Source organism: Podarcis gaigeae, assembly GCF_964106915.1.
Source record: "Podarcis gaigeae genome assembly, chromosome: 3".
Taxonomy (NCBI): domain Eukaryota; kingdom Metazoa; phylum Chordata; class Lepidosauria; order Squamata; family Lacertidae; genus Podarcis; species Podarcis gaigeae.
The window spans coordinates 36,664,502-36,681,619 of record NC_139680.1 but is presented as its reverse complement, the minus strand read 5'-3'; the positions used below and the strand labels follow the sequence as shown (position 1 = coordinate 36,681,619).

Genomic DNA, 17,118 nt, shown 5'->3' with positions numbered 1-17,118 from the left:
CCAACGCTGAATAAACTTTGTAAATAATGCTCTCCTGAGTGCAACTTTCGCTGTGCATTATCTGCTGATAGAGCGTGCATCAGTTCTGGAATGTGGAAGGCTATTTTCTGGAGCTCATGTCGCTAATTGCTGATATTGTATCTACGGGAGGTCGATGGATGTCCGGAGTCCGGAGTCGGCGTGGAGGCAGTGATGGCCTATGTCTCCCTGGCAGTATCCCAACACAAACTGGCTTCCCATGCAGTATAATGAGTGGAGAAACCAAACTCCAAGGCAATTGTTTATATGCAGAACATATATATATATATATATCAGCCACAGTACAGCTACATATTATCATATATATAGGATCAGGGTGGCCAACATTTGGTTCTCCAGATGTTGTTGAATGCTCATTCGCCACCAGCCCCAGCCAGCATGGCCAGTGGTCTGGGGAGCTTGGAGTTCTACTTCGACAGCATCTGGAGGGTGCAGGTTAGCCACCCCTGGTACAAGACACCCTAAATTTCACGTTGCATGGCATGCCATTTTCTAGCCACCAATGAAGTGCATTCCATTTTGTAACATTTAACTGTTACTCCTGTTTGTTTGTAACGTATCACTGACAAATGCTAAATGCATAATAATGATTTCAGCCGTATTTAGGCGGCACTTACATTATTCTCTCTCTCTGTATTTCATTGCTTTTTCGCATGGATAGTTTGCATAATAAATCAAATTTACTTTGGAGGGTCTCCTAACCCTGGAAATCAGGTTTCAAAATTGTGTGAAGAGCCTTTAAGGATACAGGGGGCTCCCCACTTTGTGCAGTTCCATTAGTCCATGTGATGGGAAGAGTGTGTGTGTGTGTGGAGAGAGAGAGAGAGAGAGAGAGCGCTAACACACTCATCCACACTGATCCCTCTTGAGTCTTCTGAACATTGCATTTTAATGCCTGAATAGGGCTCTTATGCACAACTTCAGCTGCAAAAGCACAAACTCTTAAATATACACTTCAAGACAAACTGAAGCAAGTTATGCAAACATTTTTCAAATTGGCATCTCCATAAATGATTCAACCTGAGCGTTCTGCGATCTAGAGTGCACTGGGAAGGCTGTCTCTAGGAAGTCTGCCCAGGAGCTGGATTTTATGGAGCAGAAAGTCTACCAGTGGAGGCCTCTTTGCTGCAAGTGTGGAACTCTTAGCCACCAGCACTTTGACAGCAGAAAGGGCAAAAAAGATGCGTTCAGGGAGGCAGTGGGTGAGAGGAAATTTTGGATTTGCCTTTGGAACAGAACTGGCACACACATTTTCTTTCCAACTGGGCATAACAGAAAGGATTTTTTAAGGCAGAAAAATGGGAGGGAGCAGTTTAAGGAGAAAACACATCCACCCTACCTTCCACTCAGTTGGCAGAAGAAGAAGAAGAAGAAGAAGAAGTGGAGGAGGAGTTTGGATTTGATATCCCACTTTATCACTACCCGAAGGAGTCTCAAAGCGGCTAACATTCTCCTTTCCCTTCCTCCCCCACAACAGTCTGTGAGGTGAGTGGGGCTGAGAGACTACTGAGAAGTGTGACTAGCCCAAGGTCAGCCAGCAGCTGCATGTGGAGGAGCGGGGACGCGAACCCGATTCCCCAGATTACGAGTCTATTGCTCTTAACCACTACACCACACTTCAACAAAGCTTTGGATTTTGCACTTTGCCTACTGCCACTCCTTCCCCTAAGATTGCTCCGTTAAGGCAATAGAGTGTTGCATACTTTAAAATCTTCATACCGGCTTTCCTTCCACCTTTTTATTTTGGGCTTGGTCTTAGAATTTAAGCTCTTAGAAATGTTGCTATATTCAAAGTTATGAAGGGGTGTGTATGGACATTTAATAATAATAATCATCATCCTAACAACCCCGCTCTCAATAAGTTAGCTAGTGACCTCTGATCAATTTAAAAGAGAGAGAGCCATCGAAGCAGAGTTACCATGGTGATGAATTCACATGGATTTTCGTAGATCTGCCTACATTTACAGAAATCAAACCAAATTGCTGTTCTGAAATTGGCTTCCCTTGATGATTCACACTGGACTGTACAAAGAACATGTTCATGTTGTGACTGAAAGAAGATGGTGTTCGGGATCTGGGAAGAAGCTTTACAAATCCTTTTTCGTAATCCAGGCTGTGTGACTTCACTTAGAGTTGCTTTCTAGTCAAGAACCTTTCCTGGCAGGGCTTCAAAGCACTACAGTAGGATTGCAAGTAAAAGTGAATTTATGATGCATGGTGATGACTTTAATGGGTCTGGAGGTAAGGTCCAGCTATAGACAGATCTCATATCACCTAACTTTTTTGACAGAAAGCTTCCAATTCTCAGTGACCGGTGCAGCCATAAACCCCATTTATCATTGACATCTGACAAGCTGGCTGTGGTCTTCTCCAGAAAACAGGGGCATAGCCATGGATTATTTATAATAATGTATATGTGAGTGGTAAGAATTATCCTACTACACTTTGAAGGACTGCATTCTTCATCCAGAGAACAATAGCTAATATGGCAAGCTTTCTAGTTTTCCTTCATGGCTGTTCAGTTGTATGCCTATTTTGCCACCTCATTCCTCAATGCTAGAGGAGTATTGGTCCTTTCCACCAATGATGGATGATGGACTGCTGTGAGCCCCCTGCCCCACAAATGTGGGGAAGTGCAACTCTGGTACTTTATTCACAGCAGAAGCAATTATGACATCTGTTGGAGGAGTTTTAACTGGGCGTGGGTGGGCTGGAGGACAGATCTGTCCTGGCACAAGATCCTTTGCTAAGATAGGCTAGGCTCAGTGACTAGCCCAAAGTCACTCAGTGATACACTCCCCATAGGTGATCAGGGATGTGGATCCAGGTCTCCCCAGCTGAAGTCCAATGTGTGAACCACTCCACCATCCTTGCCAGCTCAGTTTTTTTACTGTTATTAGACAATAAATTGGGTATTACGCGACTAATGCTGCTCTTTGGAAGTTATTCTACAAGAATCAACACAGCTGCCTGCCATTTTTGAGCTCTCATTGGATGAGTGGCCATGGGGCTATGTCGTCATGGACTCCTGCACGCCAGACTTTACTGCTGCACTACTGGGTAAATGTGTCATCTCAAACCCCAAATCACTGGTTTTCACATTAATTCTCTGTGCAAAATGAGTGTTTTTCAAATGGCCTGCCTCACAGTTTCATTTTGAAGATGAATGTTGTGAGGGTTGTAAAGGACTCTTCCGGCTAAGAGCTAGACATATAATAAGTGAATGCTGTCCTTTAATTTACTTACTTGTTCTGACAGAGTTATCAATTTCAGGATGAAAGCTGAGGAATTACAACTAATATACTTGTTATGTGGTTATTAACAAACATAGATGCTGCCGAGTGTGCTTCAATTGCCTTTTCTCCTGTTAATTTAGGCAGCACATCAGAATATATGAATTGCTTTTCCTCAGTCTGGACGAGAAAGATAAAAACATCCCACACAGAGCAACATTTGTCTCCAGCAGTGTCCAGTCAGATGCCTGTGTATCCTCACAGACCAGACAGAATTGGAATAGGCACCCACCTGGAATGGATTATTGTATCAAAGAATGGTTGCCTGAGTCCTCATTCTGAAAACAAAGTCCTGGGCTGAGATACACTTAAAATTAGATCAAGCCACCCCAGAGTATACGTGTATCCTGCTTTCTAAGCTACTCTCTTCCTCTTGGCCCCAGCTGGGGGACATTTTTTTTTGGGGGGGGGGGAGGTCAAGGAAAAAACCCAAAGTAGTTCCCACAAGTTTCATGTTTGCCCACTACCAGAGACATTACAGGAAATTAAAACAGCAGCTATCAAACACATAAGCCAATCAAAGTACCACTGCCCTCTGTAACTAGATAAAGCAACCAGGGCTCACCCATATAAGACAGTGTCCACCAGAAGATACTGGGTAGGTATCCTATGCTAGTCCTACTTAGAGTAGATCCATTGCCGTTACTGGACATTACAAAGTGATTAATTTCAGTGGGTCTACTCTGGGTGGAACTTAGTGGCAACACACTTTGCTGGCTTTGAAGCATCACAAAATGTACTCTTGCAGTTTCTCCTGATGCATAGGATTCATCCCTGCTGGAGGCAGGGCAATAACACAAACATACATGTGCTATCCACATCCAGGATAACCAGTTCCTGACATTCAGCCACATTCCAATTCTCTTGAGAAGTCCCAAATCCATCACACTCCAGCTATATTTATGCATCACTCATGTGTAAAGCACAGTTTGAAGCAGGAACGGGGCTGCCAACACCACATTCCTGGGCTAATTGTAGCTGGGGTGCCATGCAGCCGTGTGGGTATCCTGATCATGCGGATCCCCCTGCATGGGCAGAGAAGCTCATATGTATGGGGTTCCTCCATAGCTGACTATGCACAGCACAGGGTGAGGCTAGCCCTGGCACAGGAGCATGTGTGTGGCCCCCACCTCTGTTTCAAACTGTGAGTGCCTTACACATGAGCAACAGGCCAAGAAGCAGAACTCTAGGTAGATGAAGTCAATGATATCCAGTGACAATAAGGTAAACCTTGCCCCTTATCTCTGACATGGTAGTGGTCCTCTCTATAATGTGCTGACTCAGTTAACGTTGGGAGTTTTCTTTACCATGACTTTCTCTGACCACATTCTGCATTCTGAAGTAGCAAAACCCCAAATCTCATTCTTGTTTAAGGTGTAAGGCAGGGAATAAATAAAACAAATATGTGAGCTCCCAGCATGCCCATGGATGAATTCAGACAGTCCCTTTGAATTTCAGAGCATACACTGGTTTTCCCCACTCGTGGGGGTAACAAATGCTAATTTCCAGGCTGGTACTAATTAGCTATTATTATAAATTCCCATAATGATGGCCCAAGAGTATGCTTTCATTTCGGAACAACCCTTTTGACCTCAATATAGCGATATGCCCCTATCGCTATATTCAGTTGTAAATTAACATGCTGCAGCAATAGGTCAATTCAATTTTGGGATGAGATTTCAAGATCCTTTAGGAACATATGTCTAAAAAAAGAGAAAGAATTGGTCTAACTTCCAGGGGATGTTATCTATCCCCTCTCTTTGTGTGAGAAAGCAGAATTTCTGTTCATTAGTGATGTTAATTATGCAGTCATTGATGTAAGCCCTGTTTTAATGTCTGGAATAAAAGAGAGTTTCTCCTTCTCTCTCTGAGGCAGCAGCAGGGATGGCCTCCAACTTAGATGGCTTTAAAAGAGGGTTAGACAAATTTAGGGAGGAGAGATCTATCGACAGCTAACAGCCATGATGGCTAAGCACTGCCTCCACAGCTGGAGTCAGCAATACTTCTGAATACCAGTTCCTGGAAGCTATAGAAAGGGAGAGTGCTCAAATCCTGCATGCAGGTTTCTCACAGGTATCTTGTTGAACAGAATGATGCTCTTGTGTGTGTGCCACATCTGCTTGTGAACATGGCAGCAGGGAAAAGTGCAATTTCTTCTGGACTCAACACTGAAGTCGCTTTGAAAATAAGCTACTGGATGTAGGATTGGGAGACAAGCCAGGAATTTTTCTCTGAGGTATTTGTCCACAGAACAGGAAAGACATTGTCAGCAAGCACAATTCTACTAAAGTTGCTGCAGGTATTAGGCAATTTCTTAAAATATTATTGATTTCCCTTGTGGATTATTTCTTGCAGCCTTACACTAAAAGAGCTATACATTCAAATCTGGTGCCAAGTTGCAAGGGAATATTTCTGATATCACTGTTTCCTATGCCTTATCACTGATTGATCTAAATTTTCAGTTGATACCACAGACAACAATTACAGGGTAATTCCTCCAGGCAAACTGCCATCTCAGACATGAAAACACTACACATGGATTAATGTTTGACTCTCTCACTAATACTGTTATTGCCTAGGTAGAAGACAACTGCCTCCTCCCTGACAAACAGTAGCATGCAACCACTTTTTCGTTTTCGTTACCATCTTTCCTAAACCCAGAAATAGCAATCACCCCATTCCTCATCTCTTAGGGGAAAATCCAGCCATGCAAAATGTGCCCATTATATACTGTAATGTTTGAGACTTTGTCCCAGATTAAAATTTGTGTTCACAGCATTCTAGTTAGCTCTTTGCTTGGTGAACTGAAGTAGCATTTCTTTGCTTACCATTAACAAAAGTGTCTGAAGCTGCAGAAATATTCTTTTTTACTTGCGGGGGGATGGGGTGCGTGCTGAGAGATACGCACAGAGACATACACCCCTCAAGTGGTTGGAAATATTGATCTTTATAACATTGCTTTCCTAGATTCATATCGTTTGTCATCACCACCACCCTGCTTGAGTTAGATATTTACTGGAAGATAACTATTCTTGGGTGAGTTATTGTGGTTGCTCTTCCAAGGAAAATAAAGGAGAGTTATATCTCTTCAGTAATGACAATCTGTTATTCTTTTTCCTTACAGGAAAGCAAAACTTCCACAATAAATGGGAAGAGGGTGCTGAGTTTTGTGCTGAGATCTGCCATCTTTGGGAATGAGGGTACTGCTAACATTCTTCCCAGGATTGGCCTAGTAGAGCCGACTCAAAACTGTCACATCTCACTTTGCATCAAATGTGGGCAGTCCACTGACTTCATTTGGTAGAACTCTGGCCTCTTTCTTCTACCCCCAGGGCTGGCCCAATACATTTTGCTGACTGAAATGGGGTAGCCCATGATACACTCCCTGTGCAAGCCAAGTACCCAAGGCCAGTCAAGTTATTTTCTGACACCTGAGGCAGCAAATGCCACAAGTGCTTCTCTCCTTTCCTGGCAGTAAAAAAACAAAACAGAAAACAATAGTATTACATTAAATAACTAACAATTTACTGCCCTTTTATGACACTAAAAACTGACTGCCTGAGGCAACTGACTCTGCCTAATAGCAGGACTGGCCTAGTTTATTCCCCATCATCCCTAGCTGGCTGGACCAGTGTTCAGGGATGGGAACTGCAGCCCAACAACACCTGGAGACTCCAAGTTGAGAAAGGCTGCCCTAGGGCACTTGAAGCAAATTTGTAATCTGAAGATCTGTAAACATTCTAACCTCATATTATATCAGTGTTTCCCCTAATACTTTTAATTACTTTGTTGCAGTTGTTCACAAGAAACTACCATTTTCTTTAAAAAAGAAAGGAAGAAATACTTGAAGGGAAAATATATGGTTCCAAATTATCCTGAGAAGAGACATAAGAGATAAAACATGTTGTGAGGTAATTAATAGTACATCTCACCATTACCATTCATGATATTTTTATACTCTTTCTTCATGGGGATAGTTTACCAGAAATGGTAGGTTAAAGAGTGCATAGTCTGAACATGCATGACACAGTAACTTTGCAGAAGCTGAGGTTTAACAACCAATCCCTCTTCCCAGGGAACTCTGTAGCTCTCTGAGGGAAATGAGAGGCCTACTAAACAACTCTCAGCACTGCCTCTCCTGGGATTCTTTGAAGGAAGCCATGGCTGTTAAAGTGCTATGATGCTGCTTTAAATGCATAATGAAGATAAGGCCCAAGCAAGGTTTAACTATAAAGAACCATCTAGAAGGACAGCAGGAGCCTTCAAGCTGTTGATCAACAGTTAGCAGCAGATTGAGCAAGCACATTGGTCACCTGGCGTCTTCCCAACTGTGGTGAGAGATACTGTCTTTCAATTTAAATTATAGTAATTACTTCTAAATTTGTACCTATACATAGAAGTTACCATATGCAAATTGGTGCCTCAGGTTGTTTTTTTGGGGGGTAACACAGATCTTCTTTTTTTTAGGCAATGCATAACTGGCCACCCTACTAACTAGGCCTTGACCACACCTTGGTAGCAGTTCTGCTATTGGAGCCACCAGCTTCCCTCTCCCCTGAACGAGGTGTGTCTGTGGCAATTTTCTCTGATTCCTCCTTCCTGCTGCATCCCCTCTATGTTATTAAAGAAAAGGCTTCCCAGGAGGGTTAGGTGACGCTACAGGACAGTGTGGGAGTTACAATAAAATGGGTATAAGGGGGAACCACTGGGAATTGCTCCCTCCTTGTTGCTCCAGTGGAAGTCTCTGCTGGATAAAAGCCCCTTCTGCGAACATAAGGAGGTCCTTCTGTCCATTGAAGCCGCACTCTGGACTTAACCCAGTAAGATTAGGCTCATTAAATGGTTTTTATTAGTTGCTGATAGGTTATTCATTCAGGCTACTTTAGGAAAGTCAGAGAATTCTGATGGAAACGGGATTAGAAATTACCAGTGTGCACTTAATTGCACCATGTCCAAAACAGTGAAGTGAATCAGTGTTCACTGTTATTGATGTTTTCAGACCTCAGATGATACATCATTGATGATCCCCACCCGCTCCAATATGCATTGTGCTACTTTTACAGTGAACTTAATGGCCTTGCTTTGAAGTGAATGTTGCAGGATAACATAACGAAAAAACGCTATAATTTTGCAATTAATTATTTAAAATTCTGCCGCGGTAGACAGCAAGATGGAAAATGTAGTTTTTGTAGGAAGGCAAACAGCAGCAGAACAAAAACAATGCTGCATATGATGAACTAGGGTGGGAATAGAAGTCTTCCTTCAAAAGCATTGTGAGTCTATATAGGCAGCAGGTTGAGGAGGTAAAGTGCGCTGAAGTTTTAGAATCAGGTGAGAGGCACATTTCTTCTACTGCTGCCCTACATTAAAAACTCTCTGCCATGAGAAAGGCAATGCAGTGTGGAGCAGTATGGGCTTGAAGTTTAAGTGGTCGGTTTTCTAGGGGCTCAACTTGCAGAGCGATATTACATAGGCAAGCATTAGAAATGGCCATTTGTCGTCAACAGACTGAAGCGGTACTCTCTACTTTGCCAACTCAGGATTCAGCTCCCCTCCTTCTGCTGAATATGTTTATCATTATTGGGTGATCTTGTGAACACGCTCAACTGACACACTTTCTACTACTCGATGAATAGCACTTAACATTCTCTTCTGCTTTTCAGCCCCTGAAGTGTTGTTTTGTGGGTTCATTTTGCTGTGCCTGGCAGTTATTTTTACAAGATAGTTACGTTTGCAAAAGGTTTGGGGATACTTTGGTGTACTATAGAAAGGATTCATACATTTTTGATGAGGCATGGGCCTTGGGACATTTGGATTTCTGTGTGGCCTTGGGCAAAGGCTTCCTCCTCCATATATCCATTCTCATCTGCATAATAAGATAAAACCCCTCCTTTCTCCTATATCTGCTTGTCCTGTCTACTTTCAGCCACTCCACACTTCCCAGATCTTGCATGCAAGCTTGTATAAACAGTTTCTGTGTAATCCCTCTTCAGAAGATATGTCTTCTAGCACACAACAAGTACAGTATTATGCATGCAGAGGAGCCCCTCCTCCCCTGGTGCGTTGCAAATAACTGCAAGGGAGGAGCTTTCATATACACACAAAGGCTTCCATATGACTTGAAAACCTGCACGACTGGGGTCAGGGCTGGCCCAAGGCATTATGGCACCTGAGGCTAACCACAAAATGGCGCCTCCAACTATCCCCACAAGGGAAGAAGGAGCAAGTGAAGATCTACATCAGAAACAAGGGGGGAATAAAGATTACATCAGGAACAAGGATGGGAGGAGGCCAGCAGCACCTCCTATTTGCCAAGAGACTGCTGTAGAGGAGGCATTGTGGGGGCGGATCCGGCCTCTGAGGATTGTGCCGCCGCTGTTGCTGCCACTACAACAGCAGCAGTGGGCACTGCATTCCTTGGAGGCCAGATCTACTGCCCCTGTGGATCCTGCCGCCTGAGGCAGTTGCCTCATGGGTTCTAAGTCGCATGGAATTCAAATGTGCAAAGGCCTCTTCCCATCACTACAGACACCTACACCTACTCGATACTATTTAGAACAGCCTTTCATGAGTAGGCAAAAATCTTGTGGCACAAATAACAATTAAATCCACACAAATAAATGCATGGCATGATTTTACATGCCTGGATGAGAGATGCTAAGGACAAAGAGGAACCACATGTTGTCCAATGTATTATTAGAATTCAAACCAATTGGTTGTCTGTGACTGGGCATGGATGGATGAGCAAATGGGACAAAGGTATTATCATTCCAGCTGGGACTAGTTCAGTTGCGATTTTCTGTGTGCAAAGTCAATGTGCCATGAGATATAGAAGTCACGTATACACCCATGTCCATCCTATGCACTCTGTAAGAACAAATTTGCAGGTTGGGCCTGCATGCTCTCATATATGTGTTATTCTCTTAATTCCTTGATGCATGTAAAATTTTGAAGTGGGACACACATGAAATGGCCCTGTGACAGAGTGATTCATACCTGCTTCTTTAAAAACATGTCAGTCAATCCATCTTTTGGCTATTTATTAAAGCAGCTATCAAGAATCTTGTTCTGACAGCTTTGATCTAGATTTTTAAAAAAGGAAAAAATATTTTGAGATCTGCTATGCAGCGTTATAAAGCCAAACCCTTTTTCTGCACTGAGTTGTGTGATATATTTTCAGCAGTTCTGGGTATATTTGTATCCATTTACCCGGCTGTCTTTTTGGAAAAACCAAGGCAATTGCCTAGAAACTTGGAAAAATGTTAGACATGGCAGCCAACCCATTTAAAAAAGCTTTCCCCCCCCTGTACCTAAACATTAATATTTTGCTCCGGGCTACGGGAGTACCAAAAAGGCATTGGGAAAATTCAGGTCAATGTGTTATTTGTGCAGTTCAGTCAATGATTTTACTCAAACCTGAGCTGACTGGTGTAGCCAAGTGGAAGCAATGCAGTAAAGCAACACGTTAGATCTTCAGCGGGGTTTGCCAGTTCACATTGGAGGCTGCCAATGCACTCCTGTGTAGCTTTTGGAGAGGAAAGCAACTTCTTTCATGTGCATCACAATCTGATGTATGCTTGCTTACTCAGAGGGAAGGCCCACTGTGTTCCATGGGGTCCACTCCCTAGGAACAGTATTCAGGGTTGCAGTCTAATATGAGCATGTGTGACATACAGAAGCTTTTGTTAGTGCATAATCTGTGTCTGTTAGTTGTTATATAAATATTGGCTATGCTTCTAACACATGCAGTATTCTAATGAATGACAGCTATGTGCTTTAGTATGAGTAGAAAAACCCCAAAACAAACTAACTGCTGTGTTGATTTTATTTATGAAAAGAGAGCCCTGCAGATGGTTATGCATGTAGTTGACTGTAGACTGTAGTGATTACATAAATGCAGGGTCTGAACATACAATTGATATGCTTAGGTTATCTTGATGAAGGAAAGTTTTGTGAAAAATTCAAACACTGTTCTAATAATTTGTAATACTATCAAAATTTGTGTGTAATTCTGAAAGCTACTCGGAATGACAGAAAGCTAAATATAATTTTCATATATTATAAATTATGCCTACATTCACTTAAGTAGCACTGGCCAAGGGTTTTTTTTTTCTAAATTTCTGCCCCATCCTCTGAGTACATTCATTGTTTGATTCATCCTATGAAACTTGCTTTGAAAAAGTGCTCTTTGTTACGGATATCTTGCCCTGATACCAGGTGTGCACAGAATAGTCGCAACTATGCAAGGATGAAGGGAGAAATATCTGAGCTCTTTTAAAAGCCAAAATTCCTTTCTGAACTGAGCCCTGGCACTGAATACAGGCTCTGGTTAGGGTCTACCTAAGCAAGACGTGACCACATTGAGTTCTGGATGAATAATCATTTAAAGGTGCAAGTGTTGTAAGGCAAGGATTAGGAATACACCCTGCTAATTAAGAGATGGCTAAGAAAGTCAATGCAGTATGCATTTTAATACAAACCTACCAAGTTTACACTTCTCAAACAAAAAAATGAAATGTGGCCACTTTTCAAAATCTGTGTTTTCCTATTTTTTTTGGGTAGTGCAGTTCTCCAATAATAATAAAAACATATGGGATGTGTATATTAGACAAAACAACTTGCAAAAACATGTCTCTTGGGTGAAATTGCATACCAAAATATGTAAGTTAGGAGAAACATGCATGAAAATGAATTTTCATGTTGGCTCCCCCACTTTAAGTGCAAACTGATGCAGAAAGAGGCTCTCAGCATGATAACACAATACACAGCCGGATGGAGATAGTCTTTTCTTTGTCCTTCCTGCCCAGCCTTTCTTCCCATCTACTTGTGCAAATAATAGAATGATCTGCTTGGACACACAATGGAATGAAGTCAGACATAACATCTTAGTAGTGGTGGATGTGGATTCAGGGCTCAAATTACAAGAAAGCCAGAGGAGTACTAGTTCATTACCTTTTTCTGTGCTGGCCATTTTATCTGCTGCCTTTAGAAGACTTTGGTGGCGGCCATGTTTTGGTAAAAGGTCATGTGAATTACATTAAAGGGCACTCAATGCCACAGCCCTCCCCCTCCACCAATAATTCAAGCACTGGATAGCATGGTGGGATTTGCGGGGGGGGGGGTGTCAAAGCAGTAACAGCTTGTATGGTAGGGCAGAGGTGCCTACATGACACTTCCTGTGTCCTGGGGGCGAGCAGGGCAGCAGTAAGGTTGGGGCTATGTGGTTGCCAGTCTGGTGCTGCAAGCATGTCTGCACATCCCTTGACCTCACCTGCAACCTGCCCTGAGCCAGCTGCATCCAGGTATGCTGTGGCAACGCCAATGCTGGGGAGGCAGCTCCTCAGCTCTATCCCACCATTACATGGGCTGTTTGTGGTCCAGAGGCAAATTTCAGGGGTTGGGGATCTGGTTTGAACCAGACAGTGTAGGATGCAAATTGGTAAGTATTGTCTTGGTTGCGAAAACACTCTAGAACAGGTGCAACTGGGGTGTAAATATGTACTTTTTTTTGCAAAGGGTGTTTAAGTAGATAACAGAAATCACTGGGTCAAGCTGACCGAAAGTTCAGAGGTCGCATTGTTATCAATTTACAATGGGGAGGAAGGTTCGCAGGCTATGAAGAACTTGCTGACAAATTTGCTGACAACTGCACGAATTATCATAGCTAAGAAGTGATAGGGGCAAGCAGAATATAAAATGGATGAATGGTATAAAGAGGTGTGGGATATAGCTATTAATGATAAATTAACATGTGCCATTAAGGTAAGACGGGGAATATGCAGGAGAAATGATTTTGAGGAGATATGGAAGGTGTTTGTAGAATTTGTACTGTTAAAATGGAAAGGGGTCAAACCATCGCAAGAGGTGTTGAAATTATGGGAGGCTGGATAGTTACAATGGAATGGTCTCAGTGGTGGGGTGCACATTTTTATTCTCATTTATTTATGGTTATTACTTTGTTGAAAGAAAAAGAAAAAGACTGGAGTAAAATGTGTACAGCAAAAAAGAAAAAGAAAAGAAAAGAAAAGTGCAACTAGGTGTATTTACCTGTGTTTATTTCTTATGTGCTCTTGTGGGTAGCTATCCAAATGGCAAAACGTGTGTTTTCTAAAAAAAAAAAAAATTCTCAAAAACGGTTTTAACTTGCTATCCTACTAAAACCTTAAGTAAAAGTGTGGTTGTCTGGGAGATATCTGGTCTGAGGTCTTATTATTAATCCAATGCTTACATCCCATACTACTCTACCCAGCATAGGGAGTAAGGTAAAGGTAAAGGGACCCCTGATCATTAGGTCCAGTTGTGACCGACTCTGGGGTTGCGGCGCTCATCTTGCTTTACTGGCTGAGAGAGCTGGCGTACAGCTTCCGGGTCATGTGGCCAGCATGACTAAGCTGCTTCTGGCGAACCATAGCAGCGCACGGAACCGTTGTTCGGTCCCTGCTTCTGCCATAGCAGATTGGCAGAAGCAGGGACCGAACAACGGGAGCTCACCCGCGTCCCTGTATAGGGAGTAGATTGGATCAATTAAAATCCAGAGGGTTAAAGGGTTGTTTAAATGGAGGCAGCCAGAGCTAAATAGCAGCATCAATGCAGTTAACTCGAAAGAGTTGTTGATGTGGTTGGATGGCTTGCCTCCCTCCCTCCTCATGGTGCAAATTACGCCCGGCCCCTTCTTGTAATGTGGCAGAAGATCCCACACACATCTCTCTAGATGATGTGAATGATACTTATCGTATTGAATTTTTCAAACATACTCATAAAATGATGAAAAGATTTGAGAGTCAAAATACCAATCAAAGAATAAAGCTGTGGGTAGCAAACAAATATCAGCACACGGTTGGCAGACATTTATCTTAGCAATGCAGTGAAATGAATGCCCTTTCATTAATGTTACATTTTGTTCTTTTCACACGCTCATATATGACAGGAGCTCAGTGTGCTCTTCTTTCAAGGTCGCTATAGTCTGAGATGGTTTTGTCTCCTTGTATTCAAAAGCATCCTATTTCTACCACCACCCCTTGACAACTCACCAGAAGTAACTGCTTGGAACAGATTTATGTATGAATGCACCTAAAATGCTATTTCATCAACCAAGAAATCCATGATTATTTAAATGATTTTGCGGGAGGGATGGAGGGGGTGGCGTAATTTAATAAAGTATAGTAGGGCCCAGATCAGTTCCATATTATTTAATAAGGAAACATCACTTCCATTTCTATCCCTATAATATTTCAACAGCATTCTTGTAGTTGGTACAGGATATGTGGTGCAATAAATTATATATTTCTTATACCACCCCCCCAGCCCTCAGTTCTAGGAAGAACACATAGGACCTTCTTTTCTTCTATGTATTTGTATATCTCCATTGCTCCATCACTTCAGTTGACAATCTGATTACTGCTACACTTGTTATTTATTAGCATTCAAGGCACCATTAACAAAACATCACCACAGCACTGTACCCAAAGAAGGGTACCTTCAGAGAGCAGCTCTCTGAAAGGTAGTTCCTTCCCTGGAGGAAGTTTATCTCGCCCAACCCAGAAAATACAACCTCCTAGCAATACAAAGCAGCAGCAGAAAGAAGAGCAATGCTAGAAGGCACTCTAGCAACCAGCTCAAATATAGCCTGAATGGTAAAACAGCAGGAGAGAACAATTAAAAATTAACTACCAGATAGACTCTGCTCAGCACTTAAGAGATAACGAAGAACATCCCAAGTAAATCTTCCCTTGGAAGAGAGTTCACAGTTGATGTGCTGTGATCAAGAAGTTGCTTTCTGTTTCCAAATATCTCTATGGTATTTGTCCGCTTTCTCCCCTTTTTTCAGTTGAGAAAGTGACTCTGTATTAGACTTGCACTGATAAAGAGTATATCTCAGTTTTTAATTTAAATGGTACAGAGTACTGAGCAGTTGGACAGAATATTAAGCTTGCATAAAGGTGATGCATTCACTTTTTAATCAAAATCCACCCTCCTATTCACCACACCCAAATTATAGAAGATTTAGTGATTTGAATTTCATTTTACTGTTTTTTTATTTTAAAAAATCTGAAATTTTAATGATGTATGAATCATTAACATGCAGTATGGAGTGTTAGGTTAACCTGGCTTTTAAAAGCAAGCAGTAAGTTTCAAAGACTAAGAGAGTCTCTCTCTCTCTCTCAATTTGAAAGGCTTATAAATAGCAAAGCTTCGCTCCTGTTGGTTCAATCATGAATCTGAAATTGAGCTTCAGTCTCCTGGACTTGTTGATACATATATCAAAGCAGGACTTGGAGGTAAAAGTTTATGGCTGAAGTCAAGCTCAGTTAATTGCTACTCAATGAGCTGAATCCCAAGTACCCTGCAGTCTCCTTTAATATATGGGCAACAGTGATTAATAAATAGCAAGCTAGACCTAGAAGCAAATGAAGGGAATTAAAAAAAAAAGTCAGGTGACGCTTGTGGGGATGTGAGATGATGGGGCTGGTTGTACGGAAGTGATATGTACATTTGGGTTAATTGGACAACTCTTTACATGAGACTTTTTTCATTTCCCTGTATTTGGGCCAACCCAAAGCATTGCCATCTATTGCAAGGTGACCAGGGCAATTTATTGGCTATACCACTGAGCAAAACAGAAATTGTGTTACCGTGCGTCAATAGATAGATAGGTAGCAGTAACTTTTAAACTCAGTTTTCAGTCTCCTTCCTTCTAATCGCTCCCCACTTAGCCACCCCACAATCTGAGTTTTTGTTTGTGTGTCACTCAAAGTAGAAGTGGCCTACTGGCTTCCAGTGAATTTATGAGCACAGTTCCTATTTCAAAGCCTTACATGGCAGGTAGGTGTGCTCCAGCAGGGAGGGCTGGGGATGGCCAAGTTGGTTTTTCATTAGAGCAGAGCCAAAAATAAAAATAAAACCCAGAATGCTTTTTTTGCCAGAGAAAATTTCTTAATGTGTTTCTTATTCTCACTCCCTGGGGTGTGGGGGGCAGGGAGCCACATTGCAGAATGTTCTCCATCATTTTTGTGGTGTTTGGCATTTCATTTTTCAGAGGAGGGAACAATGTGTGTATGCTTGTTTTGTTTTTTTAAAATAATAATCCTATTCCTTCTTTACCCTTTAGACTCCTACGATCAGCCACTTTCCAAAAAGCAAGCACACACTATAAGTGAGCTTATTATGAGGGCTTCTTGATCACCAAACCCTGAAATGCAAACCCTTTATTATTTAATAAACTACAGAATGGATTCTTTTAACCCCCATCCTGGCAGGAGGGAGGTTTCCTGCAGGTCCAGGTTCTTGCAATATCAAGTGGATATCAATGCTTATTAAGTATCTGCCATTAACTAAGAAGCTCTTCAGAAGCTCAGACGGATGAGCCACCTCTTCAGCTTGTACAATAGAACAGCATGGATGCCTATGGCACTTCAGTCAGAGATTGTGTGTGTGTGTGTGTGTGTGTGTCTGAGTAAGATGACTTTGCCAAAGTCAAATTTGTAGAGAGAGAGACTATCTAAAACACAGTTTTTCTAGACACCTTCCCCCACCATTTTTTCCTTTCCAATTGGATAAAAATTGGTTTTGGAAAGTAACCAGGAGCTTTAAAAACATAGGGGTCTACCTGTCTAATATGATTTTTGCACAGATTTCCCCTTAACTTCCTTAATCTGGAGATAGACAACTAAATGCAGTATATACCTTTAATTTTGTTGTGAACAGAGGAACTCTGCTTTGAAGATTTCAGCTGGGGACTGTTCCTAGCAACAAATCTTGTTAATTAAACCCCTCATTTTTTTAAAAA

At 42.0% G+C, this 17,118-nt stretch overlaps 1 long non-coding RNA gene across 1 annotated transcript in view; it reads left to right on the top strand.

Moving 5' to 3' along the window:
• The first annotated feature begins 7,245 nt into the window (after positions 1-7,245).
• The window catches only part of LOC310840845, a 69,281-nt gene continuing 59,408 nt past the window's right edge, over positions 7,246-17,118 (top strand). The window contains exon 1 of the long non-coding RNA XR_014562201.1: positions 7,246-7,665. This is a non-coding gene — a long non-coding RNA (uncharacterized lncRNA). The remainder of the gene's footprint in view (positions 7,666-17,118) is intronic.